Genomic DNA, 8,557 nt, shown 5'->3' with positions numbered 1-8,557 from the left:
AATAACCTTCAGAGCAGGGTTTTTTTTTGGTAACCAGGTGGGAGAAGTTCAGACAATTAAAAAAAGTTACAATCAGGGTTCCCGCGGGGTCTTAATAAGTCTTAAAAAGTCTTACATTTGATAATCAGAATTTAAGGCCTTAAAAAGGTCTTAAATATGATTCAGAAGGTCTTAAAAATGATCGGATTTGAAAGGTACTTCTATGTTGCGATAGCGTCTAAATGTGTTTTGGGGGAAATGTCCGGGCTGCAAAGTAACCAGTACGGTAATAGCCTTTCAGTTCCCCCCAACAATTTGTATTGAATTAAATCAACATGGAACCAGTAATCACTAACTTTGTTTCCCCCGGCCCCTTATTGGAGAACACCCAGCTAGTAACCTAGCAACCAAGCTTCAGCTCATGTAGCCTATCTTCGAATCTACTTACAAATAAATATCGGGAAGTGTCAGTTCAACCGTATTTGGTTGGAAAACATCTAATTTAGTGCTTGGTTGAAACCAGTGGAGGGAACGTGTTTGAAGCCCGCTGCACCTTTTGCAAAATAAATTAGTGTTTGTTTTGCTAATGTAGCGTTAGCTAGTGCAGCAGCAGCTAATGTAGCGTTAGCTAGTGCAGCAGCAGCTAATGCAGCAGCTCCTGCAACAACACCGGGGGACCTCCGGGCGAAAATTGGGTCTACGTCAACCCTAAAAGCGGAGGTGCTGTAGACGCTACACACTAGGGCTGCTCGATTATGGCAATAATCAAGATTATGTTGGTCAATAATTAATATCACGATTATTAAATATGATTATTCATTGACTTTGAAAACATCCATTTATTGAACTTTAAAACAAATAATAATTTGAACAGTATCTTTTTAACTGTTGATTACCCTGAACGTATAATTCAACTGAAAAACCAATACAAAAATTAATTAAATAAATGATACATTACTAAAAAATTAATTAGATCAAATATGTTGTAGTGCACTGTCACAACCTAGCAATGCTAAATAATCGTTTTTTCCGATTATGTTGTTTTCGTAATTGTGGCAGGCCAAAATCGTAATTGCGATTAAAATATGATTAATTGCACAGCCCTAACACACACACACACACACACACACACACACACACACACACACACACCACACACACACACACACACACACAGATACACACTTTTTGTCTAACACACTAACACAGTTCTGTACTGTTATGCTGTTATGTTCAGTCACTGTTCTTATGTTGAACATGAATACATTTACTTTGTAAGTGATTATGGGACGTATTTCTTCTTTCATATCAATTTTCCTTCATACTTTATTGCCGTGAAATAGGTCTTAAATTCTATTCAAAGTGGTCTTAAAAAGGTGTTATTTGAGTTGGCGAAACCTGCAGGAACCCTGTACAATAAAAAGTCCTGCATTCAAAATGTTACAAGTAAAAGTACAAAAGTATTAGCATCAAAATATACTTAAAGTACCACCTGCAGAGGGATCTAGATGCAGGTGTTCTTTATAGAGACCGCCTCGCTGCACATTATCCCTTGCATAAAGATAGATTGTGGGTCCCTCATAACATGTTGTACACAGTGGAAATAAACATTCTGGTCACCTTAACATCAGGGATCTTATACATTAAACTCCTTCTGAATCAAACCGTCACGGTAGCCTTACCTTACTGATCCCTCTTAAATTAGAAAAACACACGTTACTTTACCAGCAGAGAGAAAATGGATTATTAAATTATTAATGTGACTAATAAAGAGCAATTTGATTATTAAGTATTATTCTGTTGATCGATGTCATTACATTTGGTGAAAAACACATAATGACTTGTTTATGACTCGTTTTGTCAAAGTTTAGGACTTGACTTGACTTGAACTTGCCCATCCTGACTTGAGACTTGACTTGGACTTGCAAAACAATGACTTGAGACTTGACTCGGACTTGAGCGCAAAGACTTGAGACTTGACTCGGACTTGCAAAACAATGACTTGGTCCCACCTCTGACTACCGCCCTGTTTCTATACTTACCTCCATCTCGAAAGTCATGGAAAAAATAGTATATGAACAGGTCAAAAAGTACCTCGCGGAAAAGAAACTAATCTATGAATTTCAATCTGGCTTTAGAACATCCCACTCCACTGACACATGCCTTCTTTATTTGAGCGACCACATCAAACAAGAGGTGGACGAGGGCAAGTACTGCGGCATGGTGATGCTGGACCTACAAAATGCTTTCGACACTGTCAATCACCCCCATTCTGATTGACAAGCTAAAAGCAATTGGTTTTGATAAACTATCGGTGAGCTGGATGCAATCCTACCTGGAGGGGAGAGAACAGATGGTGGAGGTAAACGGTACTCTGTCCCCCCCCCCTCCCAGTGAGCTGTGGTGTTCCACAAGGAAGCATATTAGGTCCGTTACTGTTCCTAATTTATGTAAATGACATGTCATCAGCATGTGACTGCAACTTGTTCCTGTTCGCGGACGACTCAGCCCTGCTGGTCTCTGACAGGAACAGGTTTGCAGGTTGAAAAAACCCTCAGCTCCGAGCTCGGCAGAATCTGCACCTGGCTCGCCGATAATAAATTATCATTACACCTGGGTAAAACAGAGTCCATTCTCTTCGGTTCGAAACATAATCTCAGCAAATCCGACGACTTCTCAGTTGCAGTGGGCGACATTATTGTCACAAGTAAGAAGGAAATTACATACCTAGGATCTATTCTTGAGGCAAACCTCTCCTGTGATAAAATGGCATCCAATGTAATAAAAAAAGTCAATCAAAGAACTAGATTCCTATACCGGATCTCCTCTCTGGTAAACAAAAACACCCTGAAAACTCTGGCAGGAGCACTCATTCAAGGGTACTATGACTATGCTTGCACGTCATGGTACCATAGCACCTCCAAGGCGCTAAAAATAAAACTTCAAACATCGCAAAATAAACTGGTCAGACTACTGCTTGACCTTTCATCTAGAACCCACCTCACCTCTGCCCACTTTGACAACCTAGGATGGCTTAGAGTAGACGACAGAGTACAGCTACTTGCAATGGGCCTGGTCTACAAGATCCACTACACCTCTATGGTACCCATGTACATGTCAACATTCTTCCCAAAGGTCAAGGAATACCATGATCATAACACCAGAGGGAGCTCCACAAATCATGTGAAACCCAGATTTGGCACAAAAAAGGGGGAATACACGTTTCGCAATTATGCCACATCAAGGTGGAACGCTCTTCCCACAACTGTAAAGGAAAGTAAAACTATACTTACCTTCAAAACCTCTCACCTTCGGGGGAGAGCATTGCAAAACTGGCCCCGGTAATGGTACAAATCTCAACCTGTCGTTCAATGGACAGCTTCCCCCCCCCCATCTATGTATATACTCGCATTTTAGACTCTGTTACTAACTGTATATCTGTAGACTTGGTATGTCTTAAATGTCTGGTTAGGATGTATTAGAACGAAATCTAAAAGGAAAATTGTAAATAAGCAATCTGTATGTAAAAAACCACCTGTATGTAAATTGTAAATAAGCCATCTGTATGTCTTATATGTCTTATATGTCTTAAATGATATGATGAATTGGAAATGGGGGACCCTGATGTAAACAAGACGAAAGTCTTTCTCTGGTCTGCATCCCCTTAACAATTGTATGTTTTGTACTGTACTGTACTGTACCCAATATACAAGCTGTTAATAAACTTTTCAATCAATCAATCAATCAATACCAGCGGAGGCTGTGGCGCAGTGGATTATTAGAACGTTGGTTTTTGGATCAGGGGAACACAGGTTCAAATCCCACTGCAGTCTGCATGTCGTTGTGTCCCTGAGACACGTCACCCCAAATTGCTCCTGTGGGGATTGCCCGCAGTATTGAGTATGTAAGTCACTTTGGATAAAAGTGTCTAACAAGTAACATGTAATGTAATGTATAATACCACTGTATTTACGTTGTTTTAAATTCTTCCAATCAATCCTGTTTCACTCAAATACTTAAGAATAGCCTTCCTGGTAGCTCTTACCCCCTCACCGTCTGTCCCCAGTGTCCCCATCAGGCTCCACTCTCTATCCTGCCTTTCTGACCCTGTCTCTTAGTTTGTCCCTCTCTGTTTTGTACATGTTGCAGTGTAATATGATGTGTTCCACATTTTCTTTCACTCCACGGAGGAGATGTCGGAGAGAACGCGCTCCGAGGTGTGGTTAAACTTTACCCGTCTCGATGCTCGTGGACTAAAGTGCAATAAGAGTTTAGCATGTAAGGGCAGTAACACAAGCAATTTGTCTAAACATTTAGCAAAAGTGCACAGGGTCGGCTCCAGAACAAATCGAATGTGGGGGAAATCATTTACCAAGGGGGGGCACACACTGCCGTCAACAACCAACACACAAACACCAACGCAACTTCAATTAAAAAAAACATGCTGTAAAGTGTATTTCACACACTGTTAACATTCAGGTAAATGTGTTACCAATTTGTGTTATTTGTTGTGCATGACCGGAAGCCAATAGCGTAACAGGTTAAAGGTCATGATGGGTATAAATAAAGCCACGCCTTCCAATGGGAGAGCCCGTTGAATGAAATGTCACTGTCTCTGATGTTTCGTTATTCCTCCGCTTATTTGGATGCTAAACAGCAATGAAGTTATGCTTACTCTGCTAACAGGTTATGGGCCCAGAGATACCCAAATAAGTATTTCCGGCGTTTGTCCACCGATGGAAAGTCGCAACGAAGCACGTGTGGTGGATTAGCAAGCTAAGCTAACGCCATGAGCAGGTTGGGAGCAGGATCCAGTAGCCGCTGGTCTCGGCTAGTGTTTGACGGGGATGAAAAGAACTATGAACTGTGGGAGACGAAATTCTTGGGCCATCTTCGCTTACAGGGACTGAAGAATACTATTTTAAGGAGTCCTACGGACATAATTGAGGAAGATGAAGAGGCGGACGATGAAGGGAAACATGAAGAGGCTTATGCAGAGCTTATCCAATTTCTTGATGACAAAAGTTTGTCCCTTGTAATGAGGGAAGGCGGCGGATAATGGTCGGCAGGCATTGAAGATTTTAAGAGACTATTATGCTGGCACAGGTAAACCACGTATTATCAGCCTATATACTGAACTGACATCACTCCTAAAGTCAAGCAGTGAAAGTGTGACGGAGTATATAATACGTGCAGAGACCGCCATCACCGCTTTGAGAAACGCGGAGGAGAAAGTAAGTGATGGGCTTCTTGTAGCAATGGTTTTGAAGGGACTGCCAGAATCATTTAAACCATTCGCCATCCACATCACGCAAATTGACCGGACAATAAGTTTTGCGGAATTTAAGACTAAGCTCCGCAGCTATGAGGATACTGAGCGAATGCGCACACCGCCACCAGAGGACAACGTCATGAGGGCGCGGGAGCAGTTGAGACCGAGACGACCCTCTGTTCCAAGAGCATGGGATAAAGGAACCAAGTGTGCGGACATTGTTTGTTACAGGTGCGGCCTGAGTGGACACAAGGCCGGAACGTGCCAACGTAAGCTGTGGTGCAGTCATTGTAAAAGCAACACGCATCGGCATGTGGCCTGCAGGCGGAAGCAGCGACGGGAGGACGACGCGCGGAAAGCTTCGGATGAAACGACTGGCGAGGAGTATGCTTTCCGAGTCAACGACGTGGACAACAAGGTCCAGCCAGGGCACAGCATCACCGAGAGAGGACTGATGGTGGACACAGGGGCGACTTCACATATCGTCACGGATGTAACAAAGTTCAAGAGGTTTGATGATGACTTCCAGGCTGAATCCCACTGTGTGGAATTAGCTGATGGTACCAGGTGCAATGGTGTAGCAGAAGGAAGAGGGGACGCTGTTGTTATTATGGTGGATAGCATGGGGAAAAGACACAAAACAACCCTGAATAAGGCGTTGTACATCCCATCGTACCCCCAAGACATGTTCTCTGTGAAAGCAGCTACTACCAAAGGAGCAACGGTAACCTTCGAGCAGGGCAAAGACGTCCTGCAACACAAAGACGGTACACATTTTCACATTTATGAATTGAACAGACTTTATTTCTTGAACACAGTAAATGATGAATGTGATGACCAATGCAACAGGTGTTATGATTTACAGACATGGCATGAGATCCTAGGGCACTGTAATTATGATGATATTCAGAAGTTACAGAATGTTGTTAAAGGCATGTCAGTTAAGGGTAAGGTAAACAAACCTCCACATTGTGATGTATGCACTAAATGGAAGTTTACCCAAACCAGGAACAGAGAGCCTGATGTAAGAGCCAGAGCAGCTCTAGAGCTGGTGCACACAGATATAGCAGGACCAGTAGATCCGCAATCCAGAGAAGGCTTTAAGTATGCTTTATCATTCACAGATGATTACTCCAGTGCAGTGTTTGTGTATTTCCTTAAAAACAAAAGTGACACAGTGCAAGCAACAGAGAGATTTCTGTCCGATACTGCCCCATACGGGAAAGTAAAATGTATCAGGTCAGACAATGGCACAGAGTTCACAGGGAAACATTACCAAGCATTGCTATGCAGTAATAAGATTAGACATGAAAAGTCAGCACCGTACTCCCCACATCAAAATGGCACTGCTGAGAGGAATTGGCGCACACTTTTTGACATGGCCAGGTGCATGCTTATAGAAAATGAGATGCCAAAAAGTATGTGGACCTATGCAGTACAGACAGCAGCCGTAGTAAGGAATAGATGCTTTAACAACCACACAAAACAGACACCTTACTTTATGCTGACAGGTAGACGACCTAACCTGTCCAGAATGCACAAGTTTGGGTCAGTGTGCTATGCCTATAAGCAAGACAAAAAGAAACTGGACTCGAGGTGTGAGGAGGGAATTTTTGTTGGATATGACAAAAATAGTCCAGCCTTCATGGTCTATTTCCCTCACAGTGGAAAAGTGCAAAAATCTAGACTTGTGAAGTTTGTGACCAAGACCAATTCAGAAAGAGAAACACAAACAGAAACCGTCTCTGATGATGACTTTGAGGTACAGAACAAATCTGGCAAAATCAAGTGTGATACTAACGTTAGTCCAGTATCTATACCTGTGGTAACAGAGACAGAAGACGACAAGAGTGAGCTTAGGCGTTATCCTTCAAGAGTGAGGAAGAAGCCAGCTTACTTATGTGCCAGTGTATGTGGTAAGGAAAGTGAGGATCAGCTACTGACAAATATTGACTATTGTTACAGATTAATGTGCAATATCCCTTTAACATTTAGGGAAGCTGTAACTTCATCTGAGTCAAAACAATGGGTTATTGCAATGGATGAGGAAATGCAATCACCAAAAGAAAATGATACATTTATCCTGACCAACTTACCTCAGAGTGAGAAAGCAGTGGGGGGTAAATGGGTGTATGATATCAAAACCAATGTTGATGGGTCCGAAAGATACAAGGCACGATATGTAGCCAAGGGATACAGTCAGAAGAGGGGCGAAAACTATGATGAGACATTTTCACCTACCGCTAACCTCACCAGTATCAGAGTGTTAATGCAAAAAGCAGCACAGGAAAATCTGATTTTACACCAAATGGATGTTAAAACTGCTTACCTACATGCACCAATAGACTGTGAGATATACATGGAACAGCCAGAAGGTTTTGAGGTCAAATCCAGTAAAGGTGAAAAGTTGGTGTACAAGCTAGAAAAGTCACTATATGGGCTTAAACAGTCAGGCAGAAATTGGAACAAAATGCTGCATGAATATCTGAGTGAAAAAGAGTTCCTACAGAACCCGGCTGACCATTGTGTTTACACAAAAGAAACTGAAAACTGGAAAGTGATAATGATAATATGGGTTGATGACATAATCATTGCAGCTAGTGATAACAATGCATAGAAAGTTGTTAAGGAGATGCTCAGCTAAATTCAGGATGAAAGACTTGGGGAAACTAAAACATTTCCTGGGCATTGATCTTCATCAAACTGATTCATGTGTAAAGATGTCACAGAAGAACTATGTGAACAAAATACTTGAAAGGTTTAACATGCAGGATTGTAAACCGAGAGCGACACCTTGTGAGCAAAAACTGAACTACTTAGATGATGCTGTACCGATGAAGGATGTTAGAATGTACAGAGAGGCAGTAGGTAGCCTGATCTACCTGGCTGTGTGCACGAGGCCTGATTTGAGTTTTGTTGTCAGTAAACTGTCCCAGTATTTTTCTGAGCCGACAGAAGAGCAATGGACTACTGTAACACATGTACTGAGATATTTGAAAGGTACAATCGACAGGGAACTGTGTTACCGGAAAAGTAAGAGTGAAAAACTGGGCTTACAAGCATACAGCGATGCAGATTGGGCTGCTGATCTAACCGACAGACGTAATATGTCAGGTTATTGTGTTAGCCTTAATGAGAGCGGGCCACTGGTTTCCTGGAAAACAAAAAAGCAGCCAACTGTCGCATTATCAACTTGTGAAGCTGAGTATATGGCTTTAGCAGCTACTATGCAGGAGTGTATGTACTTAATACAACTACTAGAAGGCATTGACAAATGTGAATATACACTACCTACGATTTACGAAG

The sequence above is a fragment of the Gymnodraco acuticeps genome, unplaced genomic scaffold (assembly GCF_902827175.1).
Source record: "Gymnodraco acuticeps unplaced genomic scaffold, fGymAcu1.1, whole genome shotgun sequence".
NCBI classification, from domain to species: domain Eukaryota; kingdom Metazoa; phylum Chordata; class Actinopteri; order Perciformes; family Bathydraconidae; genus Gymnodraco; species Gymnodraco acuticeps.
The sequence above is the reverse complement of the archived record's forward strand: the minus strand, read 5'-3'. Positions refer to the sequence as shown.